The 12,958-nt window shown below is 39.0% G+C and overlaps 1 long non-coding RNA gene across 5 annotated transcripts; it reads left to right on the top strand.

Annotated features, from left to right (window-relative positions):
- The first annotated feature begins 7,305 nt into the window (after positions 1-7,305).
- Positions 7,306-12,256, top strand: LOC110683477. 5 transcript variants are annotated; one of them, XR_002503619.1, is made up of 5 exons: positions 7,306-7,668; positions 7,852-8,551; positions 9,301-9,367; positions 9,512-9,655; positions 11,709-12,256. It is a non-coding gene; the product is annotated as an uncharacterized LOC110683477 (long non-coding RNA). The 5 variants fall into 5 exon arrangements; XR_002503617.1 differs by having other exon boundaries at positions 7,326-7,668; positions 7,852-7,927; positions 8,426-8,551; positions 9,301-9,655; XR_002503616.1 differs by having other exon boundaries at positions 7,326-7,668; positions 7,852-7,943; positions 8,426-8,551; positions 9,301-9,655.
- Positions 12,257-12,958: the final 702 nt, after the last annotated feature.

The following is a 12,958-nucleotide window of genomic DNA, read 5'->3' as shown; positions in this document are numbered from 1 at the left end:
CAAGCCAGACGCCAGAACCACCAGAGTGGCGTCTAGCCCAGACCACCAGACTGGCGTCCTGGCCAGGCGCCACTCTACTGGCTGAGGCGGCCCTGCCAGGCACCAGTCCAGTGGTTGTGGCAGCCCTGGCAGACGCCACCCTATTATTATTTGTTCTTTTTTGATTTTGTTGTTGTTTTTTATTTATTTATTTTTTTTAAAAAAAAAAATCGAAAATGATTTTTTAAAAAAATTCGAAATGGGTTTTTTTTAAATTAATTTTGAAAATTCGAAATAGGTTTTTTTAAAATGAAGTTTGAAAATTCGAAATGGTATATTTTTAAATTTAGTTTGAAAATTTGAATTGGGTTTTTATAAAAATTAAGTTTGATTATACATAATTATGCTTTTTTTTGTGTTAATTCTGTGTAAATATAGAAATTAAATGTATTATCCGTTAAATGTATTTATTGTAATATATAAGTGATGCAGGATTATGGTGGAGACGGAAATGATTACAGTGGGATATTTGGACATGATGGTCCATTCGAAGAAGCTCAACAGGCGATTGATTGGGCAAAACAGGTTGCAATTGCAGCTGGATTTTGCTTGGTAGTAGTAACTCATAAATCTCAACGGGATGGTAGAATGGATCGCATTTTGAGATGTGACCGTTATCGCAAAAGAGAAGAAAGAGATTTTCGTACAGCCACTCGGTTTGATACAAAGCGGAAAGGTTGTAGGTGTGAGTTCAGAGTAAAGGTTTGACAACTACGGAGTCGTGACGGTTGGGAAGTGATTGGTTACTCTAAATGGGGGTATCACAACCATGAGATGATAGTATATGAAAAGGGTCATCGACAGCTGAGCGGCTTAAGTCCTGCTGCGAAACTAGTTGTGAAAGAAATGAGTGATGCTCAAGTCAAGCCTGCTAAAATATTAGCATCTGTGTTAGAGAAATTTCCAGAAGACCATCCAAACCGAAGACACATATACAACGTCAGACAGCAACTCAGGTTTGAACGGTCAGAGGGAAGGAACCCTATACAACAGCTGCTACACCAGGCACAATCACGTGGTTACCTGTTCTGGTTTGATTCTGATGAAGATACAGCGGAGGTGACTCATCTTTTCCTTGTGCATCCTGATTGTGCTGATATGATCAAGTCTTGGCCATTTGTGATTTTGATCGACTCAACGTACAAGACAAACAAGTACAAGTTCCCACTGGTTGAGATCATGGGGATGACTCCAACGAACCAGAACTTTCTGATTGGTCATGCAATCATCAAGGATGAGACGACTCCAAGTTATTATTGGGTGTTGGAGAAGCTGAGAAACTACATCGGGCCTAATGTTCATCCAGCAGCCATCGTCAGCGACTGTGAGGGAGGTCTCTTTGCCCCCATAGCAGAGTTGTTTCCAGAATCGAACCACTTATTGTGCACATGGCACATCAACAACTGCGTGAAAGTGAAAGCCTACAACCTTTTCAACAAGAATTTGGAAATGGCAGAGAGATTGGTGAATGGTAAGTGGCGGAAGATCCTACAGGCTACCACAGAGGAAGTGTATGAGCGAGCATTGGCTAACTTCAGGGATTTGTACCACTGGTGTCCGGCACTGGTGGACTATGTGATGCAGCAATGGGTCCCTCACAGGGAAAAGTTTGTCAAATATTGGACAAACCAGGTACTTCATTTCGGGAACACTACAACATGTAGAGTTGAGAGCGCTCATAGAGCTACCAAGGACTGGATTGATTCATCGACCGCTGCTTTGGATACACTGTTCGATAGACTTAAAAAGTCAATTGAAACTCAGAAGAACGGCATCAGGAACTCTCTAGAGGACTCCAGACGACGACATGGTACGATGTATATCCATTTTATATTTAAGATTCTCCATGGTCGTGTGTCGCACTACTGCTTGGGGTTGATTCTCACTGAGCTGAACAGGATGAGGGACTTGGCTTACGAAGTGTATGCTCGGTGTGGGTGTGATATTTCAGTAACTCATGGATTACCTTGCGCATGCACCATTCACCGCGTTATTACAGAAGAAAGGGCGTCGTTACATGTTGATTAGGTCCATTCATTCTGGAGGACGCTTGTTATTGGTGAGCATGCAGACACTCAAACGGCCGACCGTGAACAGGAGGAGTTGGAGCAGTTTCGTTCGATGTACGACCGAGTGTCCTCCAGCCATCCTTCTATTATTCGTGACGCTACTCATGTACTTCATGACATGTTCCACACGTCTACCTTAGATTATAAGGAACCCGAAGGAGTTGACCGTCCTCGAGGTCGACAACGGCGGAACAGGAGTGCGTTTGAGTATATCCGTGGTCTTGGTCGTGGTCGGACATCGTCATCTAGTCGTAGTCAATCTTCATCGTCTGTGAATATGCCCCTGAGAACTGGTACGTTTTGGTTGTTTACATTGCACATAGTTTTAAAGTGTTACTCCTGCCTTCTTAACTGTCTATAATTATATGGTGAATAGGAAGAAACGATGTTGATCAGTTTCCGTACAAGGAAAGGATACCTGCGATCATCATGCCGTACTTGGAAGGGTGGAATGATGTAGTCGGAGATGGTAACTGCAGATTCCGGGTCGTGGCTGATGTTTTTCAAATGGGCGAAGACAACTACGGTTTGGTGCGTCAGTTGATGTACAACGAAATTGCCTCTAACCGAAATGTTTATCGTCATGTGTACCAGGATGACTTGGATGGCGCTCTGCGGCGTATCTGGTGGGGAGGTGGACCTTGCGGCCAAAATCATTATTTTAACGCGCCCCTAGATCTGTTTGCCGTTGCAAAAATTTACAAATGCGCAGTCATGCATTTCGGCCTGGGAGTGCATAGTCAAGCTTATTATCCTTGTACCACGGTTCTCCCTTGGCGGTCGCGTGAGACTATCACCACACCGGTCAGAGAGCTAGCTATTGCGTTTCTTGGGTCGTCATACAAACATTTCATCCGACTAGACATGTCATCCGATTTTCCAGTGCCACCGATTATACCTTGGTGGTACAACATTCGCACAGCGAGCGTAGAGGGTTGGGATGCGCTATATCATCACCGGATCCACGAATGGAACACCTTAGCTGCATTTTAGTTTTTCATGTTTACATTCTTCCTATGTAATCTTATTTGTACGTTGCTCTTTTAATGAGAACATTAATCTTTTATATTGTATTGCTTACTGCATTCTATATGTTGCATGGGTAAGTTGCGCGGATCCACGAACGGTTATATCAAAATTTAAAAACAGCAATGATAATATGTTTAAGTTGGAAGCTAAAAGAACAATCTAAAATGTTACAAACTTACAACATAATGTCCAATTTAATAAATTAAAACGATAATATTTAAAGTGCTCTATAAATAAAATGACAAAACCATCAGTAATCCCTCCTCGACGACGACTCCCACTGCGCATGGGTCTGTTCCAGACTATCAACAACAGCTCTCACTGTTGCACTCATGTTGTCCTTCTCAAGAGAGAGTTTCTGTACGTCCTGCATTATCTTTCCCATCCACTGCATACAACAAAAAACAAAAGATGAAATACAATACCAACATATAAAACTTAATTAAAAGACAACGATAAATATAATATGAGACATACCGCTTCCATGGCAGTAGGCGGTGGCACATAATCATCATCGCTGTGGTCGAGATCTGCGATCAACCTCGGGTGCGAATACCGGTTGAACCATTCCATGTAGTAATGGTCACACATGGGAGGAACCCCAGAGGGCGGCCGCTGCAACTCCGCAGTCCATAAGCGGGCCACCATCGGAAACTAGTCCCACGTCCCGGTCATGATATCCGGCCATTGCACGACGTAGTCTCTCGACGATGCAGGTCGGATCGCCTTCATCGGGCATGCCGGGGGAGGAGGGACAACTTGGACAAATCCAAGCTGGCGAAGACAACGCTGGGGCATGTACGCCTCGACGATCTCACGATACTGAATGAGTCCCGTGTACAGGGTCCTGGGTACCCTAACACTAGGGTTCGGGCCGAAAGGCATCCAGTTCACCTGCACATAGTTTTAAAATTTAATAACATGAATATAATATGTGCAAATAATAAAATGTAGAAACAATTTATAAACGTTACCTTTAAGGGGGACAGCCTGTCCAGCAATAACCGTATCGATCGGAGGCGGTCAACGGACTTCTTCTCCGAGCGCGGACTCCACGCACAAGCACGAGGCATCCCCTCATCAATAGGAACCGGGTCACGATGTGGTCGCAATGCAGGAAAGTACTCGTATATCCAGGTCTGCAATAGAGTCAGACACCCAGTGATACCTGCCGCGTCAGCCCGACTCGCAAATCCTAGTTGGCGATACAAATACGCCAACGTAGCCGATCCCCAGGAAAACTGGCCAAGACTGTCGGGGTCACACGCCTCTACTATGTCGCGTGGCCTGAGCTTGTTTCCGCCACTCTTATCCGGAAACAAGGTACATCCGAGGAGTAGAAAAACATAAGCACTCAGCTGTGCGTTGTGCGTCCTACGTGCACTGGGGTACAAACACCGCTGCAACACGGATGCGATCTTCACACCTCCGTGTTCCCAAACACCTAGCGCCTCGGTGTACAGTGCAGCCCTGTCCACCGCCAACAACTCCGCCAGCAAATCTGCCTGATCCGCATCAGCCACAGCACAAAGTCGTTTACCCTCAACACGAATCCCCAGAATGGCCTCGACGTCATGTAACATGATCGTCATCTCACCGAACGGAAGGTGGAAAGAGTTTGTATCCAGCTGCCATCGCTCAATGAAAGCCGTGATCAGCGTACTGTCAATCTTATCGTGCATGGTGGCAGGAACATGATTCACCCCAGTGCCCTCCAGTCGCTCGAACATCTCGCTCTCCGCCGGCCAAGCCTCAGCCCATGTACGCAAAAAGCTACAAGTCTTTTCCCGGGTATGACATTTCAACAACCCCGTAACTGAAGGCCTCTCCTGGTCCTCCCAAATACGGGCAGCTATGTGTCCTAGAAAGCTAGGAATCACACTCCCGTCAACAGGCCCACCGGGCACCTCACTCCTAACAACCCAAGAATCATTACCGGCCCTCGACAGTTTCCTGCTTGCCCCAGATACAGTGGACGCAGATGATGTGCCAGATCTACTAACAAACCTACCACCCCTACCCTTACGCACCTCCACCATATGTGTCTCGTACATGTCATCAACCCTCTGACTGAATGGACCGTAATCATCATACGGTCCACTGCCATCGTCCACATCCTCATCCTCATCTGCGCCCTCCTCCTGCTCCTCCTCCTGGTCACCCTCCTCAGCATCATCATCGTCATCGTCATCCTCATCCCGACGGTGGATCCGTTCTCTACGAGCTGAGGCCGAAATACCACGGGATCTGACATGTCTATGCCCCGACCTCTCCACTGAATAGCTTCTACTAAGAAGCTCTACATTCTTCCCCGCACCATGACGACCCAGTGAATTCTATACAAAATTTTAAAAATATATAAACATACAAAAATTTATACGAAAAATAGCTACCACTACCCAAATCAAATAAACTAAAAACATACTAACAAATTAACATAATAAAGAAATTAAAAAAACACTTAAATAAAAATAATAGAATAAAAAATACACTTAGAAAGGAAATAAAACCAACACAAAAGAATATATATAAACATAAATAATTCATTCCCAATTAAAATAAATTAACTAACCAAAAACAATATCAATAATAAAATTTAAAATAAATTAACTAACCAAAAACAATATCAAAGTCACAAAAAAAATATAAAAACAAATCAAAATAGAGAATAAAAATAAAAATGTACAAAAAAAACAAACAAATAATTGTAAACAAAATATAAACATAGAAAAAATACAACAAAATTGAAAAAATTTATAAAAATAAACAACAAAATATAAAAACAATTCAAAAAGATATTACACAAAAAAAAATAAAAAAATAAAAACAATATTTTAAAACAAATATAAAAAAAAAAAGAAAAAAGAAAAAAAAAAACGGAGGTGGGGCGCCTTTGCTGGACGCCCAGCCAGCGGTGGTGGCGCCAGCTGCAGACGCCGCCACCAGTGGGCTGGTGCCTGGGCTGGACGCCACAGCCACGGCTGCGGCACCTTGAATAAACGCCACAACCGTGGCTATGGCGTCCAACCCAGGCGCCAGCCTACTGATGGCGGCGTCTGCAGCTGGCGCCACCACCGCTAGCTGGGCGTCCAGCCAGGGCGCCCCACCTCCGTCAAAGCGGTTTTCCCTTTTTTTTTTTTTTTTTTTTTTTTTACAAATTGTACCTTGCCTCCTTGGGACCTCCTTCCTTCCGCCGCCGCCGCCAATTCCTTGCCTTGCCGCCTCGACATTGCCGTTGTTTGAATTTTTTTTTTTAGAGAGGTTGAAAGAAGATGAGCGATGAGAGTGTGAGTGTTTTTTTTTTAGGTCAAGGGCAATATTGTCAAACCAAGTGAATTTTGTGGGCTTTATGTAGTAATTTGTGGGCGATGTTTAACAAATCCCAAAAAAAAATACTTAGGTAAGAAGACCAGATCGGAGAGCACCTTTCGGACCCAAGATCCAAAACCAAAATAGCAAAGAACCTCAAAACGACAAACCCTAACCCTAACTTCACCGTTTCCATCACGAACCATTCTTGACGGCGGCGTTAGGCCTAGCCTTCTAGTGCAATGATCCATGAAACCCTAATCCTAACTTTACCGTTTTCGTCACGAACAATATTGAAAGTTGATCTTATAACATGTTATTAACAGTACAAAGATGTTAAGAGAAATTGCTAAGATATTGGAACCCGCTAATAGATAATGACATTAAGGAGATAAAACTAATTAGTTATTGAAGGATGAATTTAATGAATTTTAATGATACTGGTAGTTTTTTTTTTTTTTTCGTCGTTTTATACTTGTTGAAAATATGGGACCAGTTTGTAGTTTTGTAAAATCTATAATTTTGAGGCTTTAAAATGGGACTAAAGCCCAACACGAACTAGGCCATGGACTAGGTTAGTTATGCATTTGCAAATGTATAACAAATACTAAAATATTAAAAAGCACGTGGGGGTGAGAGGAAAGAGATGGGTAAGTGGGGCCACTTTTTAAATATATTGTTGAAAGCTTAGATAGTATCATTGATTATATAGTAATACTATTTCTACACGTAGTGAATACTACTGAATGAATCTATAGTACCACTACATACATAAATAGTACCACTGAAATGTTCAATGATATATTTTGATCATCTAGTGGTACTACTTTAAATTCAGAAATGCATTTACGTAAAATGACCCCATGCCCTTTTTTATGCATTTATTCATATATCACATATTTTTTGTCTTCCTCTCTCCTCTATCACGTTCTCATTAGCATTCTTCTCCTCGTTTTCCTCTGCTTCACATCTTCCTTAAATTCCCATTGTTTATTCCCCTCTTTTAATTTAGCTGTCTTCGTCCACTTATTTCGCTCATTTTCCTATCCTCCCACTTTCTCTCTCTTCCTTCTCTTCCCCCAATTCGCGAACCCTAATGACGGCGGTGGTAATGTTGGCTTTGTAATTAGCCATTGAAAGAGACTTCAATGAATTCGATTATGAAACTAATTCAATCATAATTTGTTTCTGAAGAGTAATTATCAGAATATGAATGATGGAGGTAATTATGAGTAAAGTCTGCCGCAAAGTTTTGCTTTATTTAAGCATACTAAGAACTTATTGTAACTGATTCTTTGCTTTGATTGTGCAGAAGGTTTAGGTGTCATAAGTAAAAATTATTAGCTTGTTATTTCATTTTGATTAAGAATAAATTGATTTGGAGATGATATTATATTTATTGCAGGGATGCTTACAGATTTGTTGTTATTCCTCGGGAGTCGGGATGTGCAAAGCTATAGTGACTGTGCTAAATTGTGGAGGTACTAATTTTCTAAGGTACTGCGTATGTTAGAACATAAGGTTATGTTTTTCGTGTTTGCAATCAATTGATGAACTGTGAAGGGATTATAAAGAACTTTTATGCTTTGACTTGGGCTACTAAACCAGTCCATCACAAAACTATGCCCCTTTTCTACCATTCTGTAGCATTTTTTAAAACTTTCATGATCCTACTCTAAATTAGTCTAAGTTTAGTAAGCTGTGAAATATGGTATTATTTTGGAAAAGATGGTGCAAATTTACAAGTTGGATGGACTATAGAACCCCAAGAGACTTAAAATATGATCAGAAGGAGAGAAGGTATTTTAGTATTGTATACTTTATATACTCTAACAAGATATGTTGTCAATTAATCCTGAACAAGCTAAAAGTATGAAACTTTATTAGAATATGCTATTATGCTGTAATATTTTCCCATTAATACCAGTTGATTATATTTGTGTACTATTATTGGCATCTTCTATATTATTATTGTCTAGGTATGACTAGGGTAGCTACTAGTTCTTACCATCTTATGTAATGCAAAAGTATGGTTCAAGAAAGCAGTAAGAAGCGATGAGGAAAACTTCACTTCTCCACCACAGCATATGCACAAAGTGTTGGAGGTACAGCAGATTAGAGCCCCTTAGTCTTTATTTAAATGGCTTTTATTTATTTGTTTATTTATCAATCAGCTTCTCAAGTTCTTAACTAGCCTGAGTTCATCATTATGCAAGTTTGCAGTGTTTTCCCCCCCCCCCCCTCTCTCTTTTTTTTTGGTTGTGTGATTATATCCTAAAACCTCTGCACATCTGAATTGTGTACAACAAGTATGTTTAGTTTTTCCTTTGACAGTTGGACTGGTTTCACTAATACCATTTAGTCTTGTCTTGTAAAAATAAAATGATCAAATCCTCTAGAATTATTGTGTCTGGCTGTCCTAATCGAATGGATTTGTTTTTTTTTTATTTATTTATATATTATGAAAATAAAAATTTGAAAGATAAATTGAATATTCTATTCATCCTTAATTTAATACCAATCATTCCTGAGCTCAAATTCGAGAGGAGGGTTATATTTTCTCTTGTAGTAATTAGCACTTCAGAGATCATAAAGGTCTTTGATAATTTGTTTATACACCGTCAACAATTCCGCGATAATCAGAACTTAAGTTGGCTGTAGTCGTTAGTTTTAGGCTCTACTTTTCTACGAATTAGCTTTTATTTTCCTAGTTTTAATGCTTTAATTATGTTCAATTTTGCCTATTTTGTTTTGCCCGTCCTGCTTTGTGTTGAAATCTATTTGCCCTGTTTTGTTTTGAAATCTATTTTGCCCTGTTTTGTTTTGAAATCTATTTTGCCCTGTTTTGTTGAAGGAACTAATATAACCAGAAGGGAAGCCCAGCAACGTTGTGCTGAAGCCGCTTTTGATGAATTTGGCTGGTAAGGTTACCTGAATAAAACTTCGATCTTTCGTTTGTATTATATGTCATTTTCTTCTCTGCCTCTCTATGATTCCTTAATATGTGAGGCTTTATGTATCAATAATCTTGGCTTTACTGCTACAATAACATATCCTTTATGGAGATGCTGTCCCAAAATACTACTCCATGCCTTTCCAGTATGGAGATGATGTCCTGTTCCTAGGAAACAAAGCAGTGCTGGGCTGTAGGGGATTCTCAAATAGCTTTTCTTTGGTGCTAAAGCCTATCTACTCGCCACACTATCAAGGTAACTCCTAATATTATCATACTCCTATAAAAACTCCTATTTGTATACCAAATTACTAATCGGTCATCTATTCCTTTCAGCATGCCTCAGTTTTTTTTTTCCCCTCCCTTTTTAGTGTGAGAATTGTGAGATTAGATGTATTCCTTGTTGCCTTTAATTAACCTTGTGTTGTGGGCTATTGCTTTGCATTTCTGATTTCACATTGAAGGACTCTTTTACATTACTTATATCTTTTGGTGACTCGTATCTTCTGGCTGACATTGTACTTGGTTATTTTGTGATTACACAAAAAAGATTTTCTTTTCTCCTGACCCTCTTTATTTCATTGCAAAATCAAGTAAAGGGTTTAGTTTTATCAGAAGCCAAAGAATGATGAGTTTATCTGCTACTACTGATTTTTCTTTTGTTATGCTAAATTGCATATACTCGGTAGTTATTTGATTCATATATATATATATATATGTAATTTATTGGTGATTATGAGCATTTGATACTTGTTAATTGAAGATTGATATATACCCATATTAGTCTGATGCTAGCACACCACAAAGTGATGCAAGTAGGGGTCAGATTCCCAGTGAGATGAGATTTGTTAGTGATTCAAATTCGAGAATTGTGAGATTAGATGTATTCCTTGTTGCCTTGAAATTGGACATGATAAATTCGTCTCATGCAGTCATGCTCTCATATTATTAAGAGCAAGCTAGGTAGCTAACTATCACTCAGTACAAAAGTTGAAGTGCTACCTACACATGAATAACCTAGCCGACATAGTTCAACCATTAGCTAAAAGTTTGGATGCAGCACTAGTTTTTTGTTGAAGTATATTAAACATTTCTTGATGCTAGATACTTTTACTTGGACTTATACTCTTAAGGATCAGACATGACCATCTGAAATTATTGCATGAATTTATTTCAAAATGATCGACTATTGTACTCATATCATGTGACACAACTACTTTAGGTGAAAATAAGTTTGAAGAGTCTAGACTTATCACTAACATAGCTGCTACAGACAAGTTTATTGTTCGTACAACTGGGATTAATTTACATGTATTCAAGAAGATGTAGTCAATTTCTAGCTCCAAATGTTATCAATGAATTCAATTTTTTTCAGTTTCATAACTTCATAAGGAGCAATATGATTTCTAATAGATGGGTAGAGAACTTAACCTTCTACATATCATGTATAGTTTTTGAGTTCATCCTCTTTTGTCTTGATTACAGTCCAGACTTTAAATCAAAAAAATTGTTAAACAAGCTAATAAAGTTTTCTTAAGAGGGGTAACGGGGTTGCATTTGATCCGCCGAAGAGGAAGCATGGATGGTTTGACCCTCTCCACAGCGTGTCCACTATGTTTTATTGTCTGAAATTCTCTGAAGTGCACCCTTTATGCTGATTGATACTTTATAAGCTCCATAAACAAGTCCAATAACTGTTTGAGAGCCCTTTCTTGTAACTCAGGCTCCTCTTCAAGTCAATGACTTCTTTGGTTATTTGTCAATGACTAAGATTTATTTTAATACTCTTGGTGGAATCTATCTGTGAGACTTGTGGGGTCTCATAGTTATTGCATTGAATACTGAATTGTGACGAGGGGTTGAATAATAGAAGAAATGGAGAATATGAAAGGCTGCAAATTGATTTATTAGAGATCAGAAGACAGATTGATATAGAGATCTTAAGGGCATCTTTTCCACCATGTGAATTTTGAAAATGAGGTAGAACACTTTAATAGAAAAATAAACAAAGGCGACATATAAAATGTCTCGAATAGCTTTGAAGTTGTCCTGTAGTTTGATGACTTTGATCCTGCTTTTCTCAGCATAGTTATACCAGAACTTTATGTTTGGTCCTGATGTGTGTCTCTACTGTGATGTTTTGCTGAGGAAACATTTGAATGGTCCCTGTGAGAAAATATGCTGTATTGTGTGGACCTACTTTCTTGGGACTGGTTGAGAGATTAATTACATACTAGTATACTACCTATTAGCTTGTTATTTAGTGTTTACTTGTCCATTTAACCTCGTTCTACCATCCGATTTTGCAGTTGGACAGAAATTACTATGTGATGCTCTTTGTTCCTGTTGGGTACACCTTTGGTGCTGGTATGTTTAAGATGGACAGATTGGACACAATACGTGGAGGTTCTCCTTATGGTGCTGGAGTTTTTGCAAAAGATGGCACTGGAGAACTGATACTAAGCTAGCACTCGCAGAGCACCAAGGCAAGTTTATGGCAGCAGTTTTCAAGAGCCTTGCCAATCCCTGATATTCCTCCATCATTCAGGTTTCTGTCACATTCGATGGATTCCAAATTATGTGCCCCTTCGACTGAATTATATATGTCCCATTAATTATATTGATATTTTGGTTTTCAGATATAGCCATCTGGCCACTGTATAGATTTACAGGGCTTTTTGGTTTTCATTTTCTTGTTCTTGTTAATGTTATTATTATTCTTTTATTTTTTATTTATTTATTTTATTATTATTAATTTATTTTTTTTTGTTTATTTTGTTGTGATGTATTCATGGAGTAAAGTTGGTGTACAAATTCATTTGTTTTAATAAGACTGAGGTCTAATAGTTTTAAGTTATTGTGTTTCTCTGCTGTCTTTATATTCCGTCTGTTTGAAATTACTTTTAAATTTTTTTAATCTGTTCAAAATTAAGAGTATATAACTTTAAGTCATTACCAGGAATGTTAATCTTCCTTTAAGCCATTTTGTTACCGTTATTATTGTTTTTTTTTTTTTTATTTTATATATATATATATATATATTCTAAAAGCTTTTCACCTAGCCTCATTCGTAATATGTTTTACATTAAATATCACTCTGTCGATCAACATTCACTAATTTAACACAACGAGTTTAATTCTACAAAATTGTGGGGGGCGTTCGCGTTGCGGGCCTACAACTAGTACAGTACAAATATATGAAAGCCAACATAATTCCTAATAATTACCTAAACCCCCCCCCCCCCACACACACACACAATGACAATAAAATCCTTATCCACACCTCACTAACCATGCAGTTACCACCCACTAACCACGGTAAATGCAAGTAACCGCCAATTCCTCACATTTATATACAAAAGAAAAAAAAATCAAAACCTTCATTTTAGACCCATTTTTGTGAAATTCTCTCTCATCAAAACCAAAATTTCACATGAAACTCACTACAAATTGCTTCAAAATTATTGCAAAGAGCATCAAAATATTTAAAAATGGCTGACATTCGAGGTGAAGTTTGTCAATCGCAACTAAATTCTGAAAAAGAAGAGTAAGAATTTGT

This window comes from Chenopodium quinoa, unplaced genomic scaffold (genome assembly GCF_001683475.1).
Source record: "Chenopodium quinoa cultivar QQ74 unplaced genomic scaffold, ASM168347v1, whole genome shotgun sequence".
Taxonomy (NCBI): Eukaryota; Viridiplantae; Streptophyta; class Magnoliopsida; order Caryophyllales; family Amaranthaceae; genus Chenopodium; species Chenopodium quinoa.
Note: the sequence above shows the minus strand (reverse complement) of the source record. Positions and strands in the feature narration are given on the sequence as shown.